The sequence below is a fragment of the Scylla paramamosain genome, chromosome 44 (assembly GCF_035594125.1).
Source record: "Scylla paramamosain isolate STU-SP2022 chromosome 44, ASM3559412v1, whole genome shotgun sequence".
Lineage (NCBI taxonomy): Eukaryota > Metazoa > Arthropoda > Malacostraca > Decapoda > Portunidae > Scylla > Scylla paramamosain.
The window spans coordinates 6415385-6432514 of NC_087194.1; the positions used below are offsets into that span (position 1 = coordinate 6415385).

At 40.7% G+C, this 17130-nt stretch overlaps 1 long non-coding RNA gene across 1 annotated transcript in view; it reads left to right on the forward strand.

Moving 5' to 3' along the window:
* The window catches only part of LOC135093872 (uncharacterized), a 42349-nt gene that overhangs the window by 22546 nt on the left and 2673 nt on the right, over positions 1-17130 (forward strand). The window lies entirely within an intron of this gene.

Sequence of the window (17130 nt, forward strand, 5' to 3'; positions counted from 1 at the left end):
TCTATAGTTATTTCCATCTCCCTTATTACCAGATTTGAAGACTGGTATTACTTTAGCAATTTTAAGTTTATCAGGAAAATAGCCTTGTCTGAAACATAGATTGATTATGTGAGTAAGTGGGGTACTGATATACTCTGCTGTAAGTTTCAGCATTTCAGGTGAAACTTCATCATATCCTGCCACTGAGTTTTTCAAAGACTTTAAGTAATATTGTATTTCATCTATGGTAACTGGATAAAAGTAAACAGAACAGGCTGAAGCCTGATTCATGTAGGCCTTGTGAGAAACGTGTTGTACATTTCCATGTGGATGTATCTTCACTGCCATACTTAGAAAATTATCATTAAAGATAGTTGCTGCAGGAGCAGATTGATTCCTTAATTTGATTTCATTTGTGTTTTTATTGTTAATAGTTCTACCCAGTAGTTGGTTAATAATTTTCCAAGTGGCTTTAGCATCACCTTGGCTGGATTTCAATTCATCTTGATGATATTTATTTTTAGCAGTACGTAAGATTGATACTAATTTATTTCTGTGGGGCTTATATCTTGATTTGTAAGTTAAAGGCCATTTTACAGCCGGTTTTTCCAATCTATGTTTTTCTTTAATACTGGTCTTTAACTCGGAGGTTATTTATGGACTTCTGTTGTATTTGTTATCTTTTACCTTTTTACTGGGAAACATTGTTGAAAGTTATCAAGAAAAAATCCTAAAAACATCTCAAAAGCCTTGTGTGGATCGTAAGTATTTAGAATTTGTTCCCAGTTAGTAAATCCTACTTTCTTTATGAAATTATTAATATTCACTAGGATAAAACATCTTTTATATACATATGTATGTTTCTGATTATTAGAGTTCATAAGGAACTGGGAGTAAACTGCAAAGTGGTCAGTTATATCAGTGTATATAATACAATTCATAATATTGTTTCCAGGTTGAGTTGTCCAAATATGATCAATAAGCGTGGCGCCAGTATCAGTAACCCAAGTAGGCTTAGTAGTTAGTGGAAAAAATCCATGAGAATACATAAGATTCATAAAGTCTATTACGCTTGTATCGTTAGCTTTAAGCAGGTCTAAATTCCAGTCCCCGAAGAAATAATAGTTAGAGTACTTTTTCCCTTCAATAAAGTTCAGTAATTGATGTGAAGCCATGTTGGACAGGGGTGATTCAGACCCTGATACATCAGATGTGCCAGAAAGTGAGGGTGAAGATGAGAGTAGTGACAGTGAACTGGAGCTTAGTGATAGTGAATTATGGCAGGATGTTGATCCAGTTGAAGACTGGGTGGCAGTTTCTTGTCGACATCTTTGCTGACGCACAGCCACGTGCACTGCCCGGCTTCACCGATGGTACTGCCGAAGGGCCCCAGGCTATTCCAGTCCTTACTTTCCATACTCCTGGAGATGCTTTTAGTCATCTTATAGATGGCTATGTGATTTCTAAATTGTGTTCATAGGCTAATGAGAGAGCTGATGTTTATTTGCTGAAAATCCAACAAAGAAAAAAGTACATGGGCTAAAGTGGAAACCAGTAACAGCAGATGACATGCATGTATTCTTTGGGTTATTGATAGCCATGGGAGTGGTACAACTACCTAATATGCATATGTATTGGTCATACAATGCAGTTTTTGGAGGCCCATGAGTTTTCACAAAGGAAGTGATGAGTAGGAATAGGTTTCTCTCCATTCTCAATTTCTTGAGATTTTCATCTGCTGCCACTGTCAAGAAAAATGTACTGTCAACCAGGATTGAACCATTTTTGGACCTGATGAGGGACAGGTGCCAAGCAGTTATGGAACCAGGTGAGGATCTAGCTGTTGATGAAGCACTTATTTTGTGGAAGGGTTGTTTTGGATTTAGACAGTTCACAAAAACAAAAAGAGATTGTTTTGGCATCAAGGTATTTGTTCTTTGCCCCTCTGGTGACCACTGGGATGGATATTCCTGGAATTTTGCTGTCTATTATGGCAAAGGGGCCTACAAAACTGATGATCCAGCAGCAGGGAACCTCAGCATTTCAGAAGACATTGTCATACATTTGATGAAGGACTTACTGGATCACGGTCGACATGTAGTTACTGATAACTGGTACACAAGTCTCAGACTTAGCAATTACTTGCTGAGCCATAACACCACAATGACTGGTGTTGTGAGAAATTGTAGAGGACCCCCCAAAAGGATGATGGCTGAAAAATTAGAGAGATTTCAATCTGTTTTTGCCAGACAAGGGAATACTTTACTTGTTAAGTACCAGGACAAGAAAGAAGTGACAGTGCTCACCACAAAATACACTATTGGTATGGGTGAAAAGTGTAAAACATACTATGGGAAAAAGACTGTTTTCTATAATAGACCACTGCACATTGAAAAATATAACAACAAAATGGGAACTGTAGATATGGCTGACCAGTTGCTGGAGCCTTATGCTTTTGGAAGGAAAAGCTTAGCCTGGTTCAAAAAGCTTGGAATTCATTTCATATTCCATATGCTTCTGAATTCCTACATTGCGTACCGAAAGGGGTCTCAGTATAAAGGTGAATTTCTTCAGTTCATCATGGATGTCAGCCACCAATGGTTATGTGAACTGAACTCATCAGGGAAGATGAGGCCAGGAGAAAGAAATGCCCACTGAAAGTAATGAAGGAAAAGGACTTGTACCATGCATGGGTTCGCCATGAACAGTCGGGAAAGCAAAAACGATGCCGAGTTTGCTGGAAGAATGGAAAGAAGAGGAAGGACACTGTCTACTATTGTCCTGGTGAACCAGGACTGTGCTGCATGGACCACTCCCAGCTGTGGCACAGTGAACTAGCTGCAGATTCACAAGATTCACAAGTGGTGTCACCAAAAAGCAGCAAAATAACTAATCTTCCCCCGCCACTTCATTCACCCCCAGCCACCTGTAATTTACTGTAAGTAAATGTCTCTACTACTACTACTACTACTACTACTACTACTACTACTACTACTACTACTACTACTACTACTACTACTACTACCACCACCACCACCACCACCACCACCACCACCACCACCACCACCACCACCACCACCACCACCACCACCACTACTACCACTACAACTACTACTTATATTCCTATTGCTTTTATTTTCACCACCATCTTTATGTCATTACAATGATTTTTTATCATCATTACCATTGCCATTATTATTTCTTATACGTTATAATATATCACTGTGTATGTTTATACCATATTTCTCATTATTAAGTGGAAATAGTGGATTAATAACATTTTTCTAGCATTTACATGCACATTTCTTAAATATTTTTGGATGAGCGTAAGTCTTGGGGGTGGGTGGTATGGGACATATGGGTCAGCCGCCTGGGCGTGAAGGGGTTAAGGAACAGGCTGAATGCAGGCAAACTTCCAGCAAGAAGGAAAGGTAGATGTTGACAGACAAAGTTGAAAGTGTTTGACTAGGCAAGATGCAAGCACAGATGTACGATTTCAGAAAACAATAGGAGGGACTCCATCAGGTCCATAAGCCTCTCGAGGGTTTAGGCCAGCAAGGGCATGAAAAACATCATTGTGAAGAATTTTAATAGGTAGCATGAAGTAGTCAGAGGCTGGAGGAGAGGGAGGAACAAGCCCTGAATCGTCCAAGGTAGAGTTTTTAGCAAAGGTTTGAGTGAAGAGTTCAGCTTCAGAGATAGATGTGACAGCAGTAGAGCCATTTGGTTGAAATAAATGAGAGAAAGAAGAAGCAAAGTTATTGAAGATGTTTTTGGCTAGATGCCAGAAGTCACAAGGGAAGTTAGATCTTGAAAGATTGACACTTTCTGTTAATGAAGGAGTTTTTGGCTAGTTGGAGAACAGACTTGGCATGGTTCCAGACAGAAATATAAAGTGCATGAGATCCTGGTACCTTTTGTGGGCCACTGCTCTCTCATGTATAGCATGAGAACAAGTTGTGTTAAACCAAGGTTTGGAAGTTTAAGGTCGAGAAAAAGAGTGAGGGATGCACAGCTCCATGCCAGACACTATCACCTCTGTTATGAGCTCGGCTCACAGAGATGGGTGTCTGTCACAGAAGCAATAGTCATTCCAAGGAAAATCAGCAAAATACCTCCTCAGGTCTCTCCAACTAGCAGAGGCAAAACATCAGAGGCACCTCCACTTAGGGGGATCCTGAGGAGGGATTAGAGCAGTAGGACAAGATACAGATATGAAATTGTGATTGGAGGAGCCAACGGAGAAGAGAGGGTAACAGCATAAGCAGAAGGATTAGAGGTTAGGAAAAAGTCAAGAATGTTGGGCATATCTCCAAGACAGTCAGGAATACAAGTAGGGTGTTGCACCAATTGCTCTAGGTCATGGAGGATAACAAAGTTGAAGGCTAGTTCACCAGGATGGTCAGTGAAGGGAGAGGAAAGCCAAAGCTGGTGATGAACATTGAAGTCTCCAAGAATGGAGATCTCTGCAAAAGGGAAGAGAGTCAGAATGTGCTCCACTTAGGAAGTTAAGCAGTCAAAGAATTTCTCATAGTCAGAGAAGTTAGGTGAGAGGTATACAGCACAGATAAATTTGGTTTGAGAGTGACTCTTTAGTCATAGCCAGATGGTGGAAAACTCGAAAGATTCAAGAGCGTGGGCACGAGAGCAGGTTAAGTCATTGCACACATAAATGCAACGTTCAGCTTTGGATTGAAAATGAGGATAGAGAAAGTAGGAGGGAATAGAAAAGGGGCTACTGTCAGTTGCCTCAGTTGTGTTTCATTGAGGAATAGAAGATGAAGTTTATTAGAGGAAAGGTGATGTTCTACAGATTGAAAATTAGATCTAAGACTGCAAATGTCGCAGAAATTAATGAAGAGAAAGTTGAGAGGGGAGTCAAGACACTTAGGGTCGACACCAGAAGAGCAGTCCGACCTGGGAACATTTGTGGTCCCCTCTCTAGATGGGGACTCCGAGATTGGTGTAGGAGTCACCATGATCTTGAATTTTGAGTGAAGGGTGTGTGTAATTAGGTGTTTGTAGTTTTGTGTGAAGGAAGAGAGTTGTCTTTAGAGGGCAGGCTGTGACTGCCCCCTTGTGTTGTAAGACACAAAGAGAAACGTTCAGTGAGGTCACAGTTAGGTTTAGTGATAAGTTTAATGATCCAGTGCTTTAGACCTCACTGGGAGTAATTATCATTTTAGCAGGTGCCTACTGCCTCCTCCTGGTATGCCGATGACTGCACTCTTTCCTGCTCCTACCACCACCAAGACAGCCAGCTAGCAGTTGCTGATATCATTCAGAAGCTACGTGTGGTACAGGAGTGGGGGGAGCACTGGCAGGTACGATTTGCCCCTGAGAGACTCAATCAGCCTCACAGGCTGTCGAGGGAAGAGTAACATTTGGCACCATCACCCTTCCACTCCAGAAACACATACAAATCCTTGGAGTAGACTTGGAGTGAGGACTGTGCCTTGACCGCCATCTAAAACAAATCGCCCACCAAGCCTCCCTATGTGTCTCTGCCCCATGTAAAGTAGCTCATCACCTGGACAAGCGAGGGATACAGCTGTTCTACAAGGCACAAGTCAGGCCTTACCTGGAGTATGGGGCAGTGGCCTGGATGTCCAGCACAGCCACACACCTGCAGAGGCTCGAGAAGATGGAGCAGCATGTTCTGCAGCTGTTAGAGGATGACAACCTCCAGCCACCCACACAGGCGACACCACTGGACCCCCTGGAGTACTGCCAAGACATTGCTGCACTGGTGATGTTCCAAAAGGCACAAATACAAGGAGTGCCACACCCCTGGAAGTTGCTGTGAGAGACACGAGAACTGTGGTCTCCAGCCTTGAGCAGATCGTGGTGCCTGGGTCACATGCCAGCCAACACCAGAGAACCTTTGTGTTGAGAGTCTCGCACCTTTGGAACATATTCAATGTGACAGTGCCCTCAGTGCGTGAGATGTCGACACAGCATGTGAAAGTTGAAGCTCACAGGCAGGTTTTTTTTAATAGAGCCACAAGAAAAAAGTGGTTCTTTAAGCCAAAGCACAAGTATGCATAGGCAATACACAACCCCAATTTTCTTTTAAGTGTAATACGTAGCATTGTGACTTCTATGTATACTTTGTGATGCTGTAAAGTTTAAATAAAGAGAGAGATAGAGAGAGAGAGAGAGAGAGAGAGAGAGAGAGAGAGAGAGAGAGAGAGAGAGAGAGAGAGAGAGAGAGAATTATATTGGTAGACTTTATATTTGTACTTGTATTCATAATTCAGTCCATACAACCATTACTACTTAGAGAGAGGGAGAGAGAATTATATAGGTAGACTTTATATATGTATTTGTATTCATAATCTTATCCATACAACCATTACTACTGAGAGAGAGAGAGAGAGAGAATGTTGTACACCACTAACATTTATATTTAGTATTTGTTGTACTGAGAAGGAACAATACTGTAGTTTGCACCCTTGTTTGGTTGAGTGGTAATGAGGGAACCTTAACTTGATACTATATGCCTGGGTTATGAAAATACTAAAATGTATGTGTGTATTTACCTAGTTGTGTTTTACAGGAAAAGAGCCATGCTTGTGCTGTCCTGTCTCCATATCTATAAGCATCCAGCTTAACTTTAAATTCATGAATATTTGTTGCTTGTACCACTGTTTCATCTGAGTTGTTCCATATTTCTATGCTTCTATTTGGGAAACCATATTTCTTGATATCTCTTCTACTTGCTGTTTTCCTCAGTTTCACTCCATGTCCTCTTGAGTCCCCACACAAATAAGTCTTCTTTGTCAACTTGATCCTTACCCTTTAAAGCACTGTATATAGCAATCAGGTCCCCCCTTTCTCTTTTCTCGTGTAATGATGGAAGATTCAATCTCCTCAATCTTTCTTCATAGGTTAAATCTCTCAAACTTGGTACCAATTTGGTTGCAGCTCTTTGGATCCTTTCTGTTTTCCTTATTTTCTTTTTATTATGGGGTGACCAAAAAATTGGCGTATTCCAGTTTTGGTCGAATCATATATTCCATCAACTTTTTTCATTATCTCTTCATCCATGTAAGTAAATGCCCCTTTCATCTTTCATAGTAATTCATAGGTTTCCCCAACTATTTTGTTTACATGTTTTTCGGGTAATAAATTATCACTTTTTTTTTTTTTTTTATGTACGGAGGACACTGGCCAAGGGCAAAAAAAATCTAATAAAAAAAATGCCCACTGAAATGCCTGTCCCATAAAAGGGTCAAAACAGTGGTCAAAAATTGATGAATAAGTGTCTTGAAACCTCCCTCTTGAAGGAATTCAAGTCATAGGAAGGTGAAAATACAGAAGCAGGCAGGGAGTTCCAGAGTTTACCAGAGAAAGGGATAAATGATTGAGAATACTGGTTAACTCTTGCGTTAGAGAGGTGGACAGAATAGGGGTGAGAGAAAGAAGAAAGTCTTGTGCAGTGAGGCTGCGGAAGGAGGGGAGGCATGCAGTTAGCAAGATCAGAAGAGCAGTTAGCATGAAAATAGCAGTAGAAGACAGCTAGATATGCAACATTGCGACGGTGAGAGAGAGGCTGAAGACAGTTAGAGGAGAGGAGTTGATGGGACGAAAAGCTTTTGATTCCACCCTGTCTAGAAGAGCAGTATGAGTGGAACCCCCCAGATATGTAAAGCATACTCCATACATGGACGGATAAGGCCCTTGTACAGAGTTAGCAGCTGGTGGGGGTGAGAAAAACTGGCGGAGACGTCTCAGAACGCCTAACTTCATAGAAGCTGTTTTAGCTAGAGATGAGATGTGAAGTTTCCAGTTCAGATTATAAGTAAAGAACAGACCCAGGATGTTCAGTGTAGAAGAGGGGGACAGTTGAGTGTCATTGAAGAAGAGGGGATAGTTGTCTGGAAGGTTGTGTCGAGTTGATAGATGGAGGAATTGAGTTTTTGAGGCATTGAACAATACCAAGTTTGCTCTGCCCTAATCAGAAATTTTAGAAAGATCAGAAATCAAGCATTCTGTGGCTTCCCTGCGTGATATGTTTACCTCCTGAAGGGTTGGACGTTTATGGAAAGACGTGAAAAGGTGCAGGGTGGTATCATCAGCGTAGGAGTGGATAGGACAAGAAGTTTGGTTTAGAAGATCATTAATGAATAATAAGAAGAGAGTGGGTGACAGGACAGAACCCTGATGAACACCACTGTCAATAGATTTAGGAGAAGAACAGTGACCATCTATCACAGCAGCAATAGAACGGTCAGAAAGGAAACTTGAGATGAAGTTACAGAGAGAAGGATAGAAACCGTAGGAGGGTAGTTTGGAAATCAAAGCTTTGTGCCAGACTCTATCAAAAGCTTTTGATATGTCCAAGGCAACAGCAAAAGTTTCACGAAAATCTCTAAAAGAGGATGACCAAGACTCAGTAAGGAAAGCCAATAGATCACCAATAGAGCGGCCTTGACGGAACCCATACTGGCGATCAGATAGAAGATTGTGAAGTGATAGATATTTTAGAATCTTCCTGTTGAGGATAGATTAAAAACTTTTGATAGGCAGGAAATTAAAGCAATAGGGCGGTAGTTTGAGGGATTAGAACAGTCACTCTTTTTAGGAACAGGTTGAATGTAGGCAAACTTCCAGCAAGAAGGAAAGGTAGATGTTGACAGACAGAGCTGAAAGAGTTTAACTAGGCAAGGTTCAGGCACGGAGGCACAGTTTTGGAGAACAATAGGAGGGACCTCATCAGGTCCATAAGCCTTCCGAGGGTTTAGGCCAGCAAGGGCATGGAAAACATCATTGCGAAGAATTTTAATACGTGGCATGAAGTAGTCAGAGGGTGGAGGAGAGGGAGGAACAAGCCCAGAATCATCCAATGTAGAGTTTTTTTCAAAGGTTTGAGCGAAGAGTTTAGCTTTAGAAATAGATGTGATAGCAGTGGTGCCATCTGGTTGAAATAGAGGAAGGAAAGAAGAAGAAGCAAAGTTATTGGAGATATTTTTGGCTAGATGCCAGAAATCATGAGGGGAGTTAGATCTTGAAAGGTTTTGACATTTTATGTTAATAAAGGAGCTTTTGGCTAGTTGGAGAACAGACTTGGCATGGTTCCAGGCAGAAATATAAAGTGCATGAGATTTTGGTGATGGAAGGCTTAAGTACCTTTTGTGGGTCACCACTCTATCATGTATAGCACGAGAACAAGCTGTGTTAAACCAAGGTTTAGAAGGTTTAGGAGGAGAAAAAGAGTGAGGAATGTACACCTCCATGCCAGACACTATCACCTCTGTTATGCACTCAGCACACAAAGACAGGTCTCTGACACGGAAGCAGTAGTCATTCCAAGGAAAATCAGCAAAATACCTCCTCAGGTCCCCCCAGTTAGCAGAGGCAAAACGCCAGAGGCACCTTCGCTTAGGGGGATCCTAAGGAGGGAGTGGAGCGATAGGACAAGATAAAGATATGAGATTGTGATTGGAGGAGCCCAACGGAGAAGAAAGGGTGACAGCATAAGCAGAAAGATTAGAGGTCAGGAAAAGGTCAAGAATGTTGGGCGTATCTCCAAGACAGTCAGGAATACAAGTAGGGTGTTGCACCAATTGCTCTAGGTCATAGAGGATAGCAAAGTTGTAGGCTAGTTCACCAGGATGGTCAGTGAAGGGAGAGGAAAGCCAAAGCTGGTGGTGAACATTGAAGTCTCCAAGAATGGAGATCTCTGCAAAAGGGAAGAGGGTCAGAATGTGCTCCACTTTGGAAGTTAAGTAGTCAAAGAATTTCTTATAATCAGAGGAGTTAGGTGAGAGGTATACAGCACAGATAAATTTAGTATGAGAGTAACTCTGTAGTCATAGCCAGATGGTGGAAAACTCGGAAGATTCAAGAGCGTGGGCATGAGAGCAGGTTAAGTCATTGCGCACATAAACGCTGCATCCAGCTTTGGATCGAAAATGAGGATAGAGAAAGTAGGAGGGAACAGAAAAGGGGCTACTGTCAGTTGCCTCAGACACCTGAGTTTCAGTGAGGAAAAGAAGATGAGGTTGAGAAGAGGAGAGGTGGTGTTCTACAGATTGAAAATTAGATCTTAGACCGTGAATGTTGCAGAAGTTAATGAAGAAAAAGTTGAGGGGGGTGTCAAGACACTTAGGGTCGTCAACAGAAAGGCAGTCCGACCTGGGGACATTTATGGTCCCCTCCCCAGATGGGGACTCCGAAGCTGGTGTAGGAGTCGCCATGATGATTCTAAAATTTTTGAGTGAAGGGTGTGTGTGTTATTAGGTGCTTGTAGTTTTGTGTGGAGGAAGAGAGTTGTCTTTAGAGGGCAGGCTGTGAGTGCCCCCTTGTGTTGTGAGACACAAAGGGAAACGTTAAGTGAGGTCACAGCTGAGTTTAATAATAAGTTCACGGCAACCCCTGAACAGTGCTTTAGACCTCACTGGGAGTAATTATCATTTCAGCAGGTGTCTACTGCCTCCTCCTAGTATTGTAATTCCTAAATCTTTTCTTTTTTGGTTTTCTTAATTTCCACTTCTATGGTGTAAGAACTTGTCTGTCTTCTTTTGCTTTTCCCTAATTCCATCACCTTGTATTTCTTTGCATTGAATTCCATTTCCCATTTCTTACTTTATTTATATCTTATTTAGATCTTTCTGTAATATTTCACAATCCATATTGTTTTCCACTTTTCAATAATTTTGCATCATCTGCAAACTGACATATAAATGTCAGCCTCATCCACCATATTGTTGATGTACATCAGAAACATTACGGGGGCTAAGACTGTCCCCTGTGGTACTCCACTTGTAACTCTACACCATTCTGATTTTTCTCCCTTTATTACTGTTCTCATTTCTCTGTCCTTCAAGAAGTCTGTAATCCAATTCAGTGTGTTGCCTTGCAAATCCCCTATATTCTGAATTTTACATAGCAGTCTCTGGTGTGGTACCTTATCAAATGCTTTTTTTTAGGTCTAAATAAACACAGTCTGCTCAGCCCTCTCTCTCTCTTGAATTATATCAATTGCTCTACTATAAAAGCTCACTAAATTCATGACACAAGATCTTCCACTTCTGAAACCAAATTGTCTGTCAGTCAATGTATGTGTTTCTTCAAAATATTCCATCCATCTGTTTTTAACTATTCTTTCTGCTATTTTTGCCACCACACTTGTTAGGGACACCGGTCTGTAATTCAGTGGATCTTCTTTATTACCTCCTTTAAAAATGGGCACAATATTGGCTCTCTTCCAGTCTAGAAGGATTTTTCCTTCCTTAAAAGAACATACTATGGTACTGCCAGTTGTTCACAACATTCCTTAAGTATCCAGTTGGACACTCCATCCAGTCCTTGTGCCTTACTTACATCCAATTCTTTCCTAATCTTAATTTCACTTATGTCCACCTGTATCTCACTCATCACATTGTTTCTGTGCCATGCTCTTTCTCCTTCAAATTTGCTTTCTTTGGTGAATACTGACTGGAAGCACTTGTACATTAATTCTGCTTGTAACCATGTATCTTCATATGTAACATCATCTTTTGTTAATTTATCTATTGTTTGCTTGTCTTTCATCTTCCCATTCACATATCTGAAGAATAACTTTGGCTCATCTTTGCATTTGTTAACTATATCTTTCTCATAATTCCTTTCTTCTTCTCTCAGGATTCTGATATATTCATTTCTAACCTTCTTGAATTCTTTCCATTTCTCACTTCCTCTTTTTTTCTCCATCTAATTCCATGCTACTTCTTTTTCTTTTCTTGCTGTTATACATCTTGTATTAAACCAGTCTTTTTTTTTCTTTTTCACTTCCTTTATTTTGATCTTCAGTGTGTGTGTGTGTGTGTGTGTGTGTGTGTGTGTGTGTGTGTGTGTGTGTGTATTTACCTATTTACCTAGGTGTCTAGGTGTGCTTTATGGGAAAAGAGGTATGCTGGTGCTGTCCCATCTCCATATCTTTTAATATCCAACTTAGCCTTGAATCCATGTATACTTTCTGCATTTACTATCTCCTCATCCAGACTGTTCCATACATCAATACTTCTATATGGGAAACTACTTTTTGACGTCTCTTCTACAAGCACTCCTCTTCAGCCACTTCCCATGTCCTCTAGTGTCCTATGTATCCCAGATCATTAAGTCATTCCAGTCCACTTCTTCTACTCCCTCATATGCTTTATATATCACTATCAAGTCTCCCCTTTCTCTTCTGTTTTCCAACATTGGTAGATGTAGCCTTTCCAGTCTCTCTTCATATGACTAGTCACTGATACTTGGTGCCATCTTCGTAGCTGCTCTCTGAACTCTCTTCAACTTCCTTATATCCTTTTTCCTGTATGGCGACCACATTACTGCTGCATATTCTAGTCTAGGTCTTATCAGCGACACGATCATCTTCCTGATCATCTCTTCATCCATATATGCAATGGCCTACCTTATTCTTCTCAACAAGTTATAGGTTTCTCCTGTAATTTTTTTTTTTTTTTTTTTTTTGTGTGTGTGTGTGTGTGAGGTTTTTTTTTATACTGTCAAAATAATTCATCAGTTTTTGTTTTGTTTTTCTAGTAAACCAACATTGTTTTGCTGTTTGTTTTGTTTTTTTCTTAGGTCATCAGTTTTTTTTTTTTTTCATGCAGTTTGTTTCCCTAGACTACTGTATTGTGTTTCTCTCTCTCTCTCTCTCTCTCTCTCTCTCTCTCTCTCTCTCTCTCTCTCTCTCTCTCTCTCTCTCTCTCTCTCTCTCTCTCTCTCTCTCTCTCTCTCTCTCTCTCTCTCTCTCTCTCTCTCTCTCTCTCTCTCTCTCTCTCTCTCTCTCTCTCTCTCTCACATGAGTGTATTACTATTACAGCACCAAAACTGTACAACATAGTGTGTTCTTGCCCAGTGAAGTGAAGAAATGAGACAATTATTGGTAACACTTGTATGAAGAGAAGAGAAGGAGAAGAAAGGAATGAGTAGAGAAATATGACAGAGATTGACTGATAACTTGCATGAAGAGAAGAGAAGAGGAGAAGAAAGAAATTAATAGAGAAATATGACAGAGACAGATTAACTGATAATACTTGTATGAAGAGAAAAGAAGAGGAGAAGAAAGAAGTGAGTAGAAAATATGACAGAGATAGATTGATTAGGTATTATAAGACAGTGTTGTGTTAGGTATCAGAAGACTGTGTTATTAGTGTCCCTTTCCTCTTGAGACATTCTGTATAGATCTTGGTGGTGGTGGTGGTGGTGTTTACTTGGAGAGGTGTCAGTATTGGGACAGTAGCCAGAGTGATGGTGCCTCAGCAAGCTTTACAAGCACAACACACTAACCATGGGGGAAGTGGTCAAGGATAAAATATTCACAGATTTACAAGCCAGGAAAATGTTCAGCAAAAGGCAACATGCATTCACACAGGGAGGGTTAAGTCTGACCAACCTGCCAGTCCCTTAACCCCTCCTCTTTGACACAACGCAGTTAGCAGCACCAGAAGCAGTGCATCAAGTCTTTGTAAACAGCTACAAGAAAGTTAGTGATGAAAAAGGATATGCTTTGCAATTTCTTCCCAGTTCAAAGATTGGATGTGGCTGTAGAACAAGTAAAGGTGTCTCAGTGATTGGTGATGAGGGAAAGGTGTACCAAGTGGCAGTCAGAGGATTAGTGGTTAGCCAAACATGCACAACTACATTCACCCTTTTGATGTTATGCATCATCATTTTGCAAAAGCTTTTAACGCTGCGCCGCACAGCCGATTGAAATATAAGCCACCCAGAACTCCCTGGAACATAAAAACACAAGGGTTGGTGCAGGAAGCCATCAGGCCAAGACATGGCAGTCCCTGTATAATGCATGCTTACCTGTTTCCACCTGTCATCCCCATCCATACATTTGTCTAATCTTTCAAACCTCCCTAATGACTCAGCACTAACAACCTGATTACTGAGTCAGTTCCATTTATCCACCACTATTTGGGAACCAATTCCTTCCTGTCTTTTAAATATAACTTTTTTTCCTGCTTGAACCCATTATTTCTTGTTGTATCCTGAGAATTTTGCTTACATCACCCTTGCTATGGTCCCTATACCACTTAAAGACCTCCATTAGATCCATCACATAGATGCGCAAGATTATTTGCAGCAGAGTCCAGCTGAGCGAAAGTGCACAGCAGGGCTCCCCAGGGCTCAGTGCTGGGTCCCCTGGGCTGCATCTGAAAAGACAACTTGGGATGTGCAGGGCATCTGGGATGTCCAGATCACCCTATCAAATGCTTTTGGGCACCTCTCAGATAACATAATCAAAGCCGTGCCATTGCTATGGTAACTGACTCCACAAGATGGCCCTCGCTGATTTTCCTGCTGCCTTAAATCCTGCAACACTAGCTGTCCATGAAATGAGCATGAAATGGAAGCCACATTGGTGGTCATTGCAAGGAGGACTCAGATGACTGAAAGAGCACTAGAAAAGGAGGAAAGGCACTGACAACTGACATGGGTGGAGGGATATGTGGAGAACACCATTCTGCTGTATAGTAACCAAGAGTTCAAAGCACACTTCAAAATTGAAAAAGCAAGCTTTTAGGTAAGACTCATATCTTTCAAGACAAGAAATAGGAGGATATATAGGAAACTTGTGGTTACGTGCTTACTTCTTTGTATATGTAGCCCCAGCCACTGCACCACCCCTTACCATGACTCTCACCATGATGAGGGTCTTGGTCCCTCATCAGTCACTGCTGCTGCTTTTTGTTTTTTTTTAATATCACTCATTCATCTGCTCAGTATTTATTTATTTATCTATTTTATCTTATCTTATTTTATTTTATCTTATCTTGTTTTATTTTATTTTATTTTGTTTTATTTATTTTATTTATTTTTTTTTTTTTTTTTATTTTTTATTTTTTTTTTTTTAAGGTTAAGTTTGGTTAGCTTAGGTATGGTTTCATTATTTTTAATGAAACCAATTAATTTTTCTAACCTAATTTCAATTAGGTTAGAAAGAAAGACAAAAACAATAAATTAAGTAACATTTAGAAACTTTTTAAATACCACACTTATCTATAAAAAGATCAATATGTAAATTAAAAGGTGTCATCAGGTAACCCACAAGTAATGCATTATAAAAAGTTGTCACAGATAACCCAAAAGTACTTTTTTTTCTTTTCATCCCACAGAGGAGGAGGCAGTATGCACCTAGTTAAACAATAATTACTCCCAGTGAGTTCTAAAGCACTGGATCAGAGGATGCCATAAACCTATCATAAAACCCAGCAGTGACTTCACTGAACGTTTCCATTTGTGTCTCATAACACGAGGCAGCAATCACAGGCTGCACTCTAAAAACAAGTCACTTCACACAAAACTATAAACACCTAATTACACACACACCCTCTACTCAAAATTCAAAATTATCATGGTGACTCCTACACCAGCCTCAGAGTCCCCATCTGGGGAGGGGCTCGCTGGACTTAGAAAATATCAAATTTCTCCACACTCTCGAGTGGTTACAGCCATTCTAGACACGTGCCCCGTAATTTTTTTTTATGTTTATGACAAGGTCACCAAACCTTTTTCTATGATATGAGTTTTGTGCTTGTATGTTACACAGATGTGACATCCAGAATAACTTTTTTGTTTTTTATGTAGGAGGGACAGCAACCAAGGGCAACAATAATCAAGTAGAAAAAAAAAAAAAAAAAAAGGCCCACTGAGATGCCGGTCCCCGAATAGGGTCCAAAGTGGCAGTCAAAAATTGAAGCCTAAGTGTCTTGAAACCCTTTTGAAGGAATTCAAGTCATAGAGAGTGGAAATACAGAAGCAGGCAGTAAGGAAAGCCAGATCACCAGTAGAGCGGCCTTGACAGAACCCATACTGATGATCAGATAGAAGGTTGTGAAGTGATAGATGTTTAAGAATCTTCCTGTTGGGGATAGATTTAAAAACTTTAGATAGGCAGGAAATTAAAACAATAGGATGGTACTTTGAGGGATAAGAATAGTCACCCTTTTTAGGAACAGGCTGAATGTAGGCAATCTTCCAATAAGAAGGAGAGGTAGATATTGACAGAGTTGAAAGAGTTTGACTAGGCAAGGTGCAAGCACAGAGGCACAGTTTCAGAGAACAATAGGAGGGACCCCATAAGGTCCATAAGGCTTCCCAGGGTTTACGCCAGCAAGGGCATGGAAAACTATCATTGTGAAGAATTTTAATAGGTAGCATGAAATAGTCAGAAGGTGGAGGAGCAAGCCCTGAATCATCCAAGGTAGATTTTTTAGCAAAGGTTTGAGCAAAGAGTTCAGCTTTGGAGGTAGATGTGATAGCGGTGGTGTCATCTGGCTGAAATAAAGCAGGGAAAGAAGTTGCAAAATTATTGATGTTTTTGGCTAGATGCCTGAAGTCTTGAGGGATTAGATCTTGAAAGATTGACACTTTCTATTAATGAAGGAGTTTTTGGCAAGTTGGAGAACAGACTTTGCATGGTTCTAGGTAGAAATATAAAGTGCATGAGATTCTTGTGATGGAAGGCTCAAGTACCTTTTGTGGGCCACTTCTCTGTCATGTATAGCATGAGAACAGGCTGTATTAAACCAAGGTTTGGAAGGTTTAGGTAGAGAAAAAGAGTGACAAATGTACACCTCCATGCCAGACACTATCACCTTTGTTATGCACTCAGCACACAAAGACAGGTCTCTGACACAGAGGCAGTAGTCATTCTAAGGAAAATCAGCAAAATACCTCCTCAGGTTCCCCCATCTAGCAGATGCAAAATGGCAGAGCCACCTTTGCTTAGGGGGATCTTGAGGAGAGATTGAAGTGATAGGACGAGATACATATATGAGATTGTGATCAGAGGAGCCCAACAGAAAAGATAGGATAGCAGCATAAGCAGAAGAATTAGAGGTTAGGAAAGGGTTAAGAATGATGGGCGTGTCTCCAAGATGGTCAAGAACATGAGTAGGGTATTGCACCAATTGCTCTTGGTTGTGGGGGATAGCAAAATTAAAGGCCAATTCACCAGGAAGTGAAGGGAGAGGAAAGCTAAAGCTGGTGGTGAACATTGAAGTCTCCAAGAATGGAGATCTTCACAAAAAGGAAGAGTCAGAATGTGCTCCACTTTGGAATTTAAGTAGTCAAACAATTTCTTAGTCAGAGGAGTTCAGTGAGAGGTATACAATACAGATAAATTCAGTTTGAGAGTGACTCTGT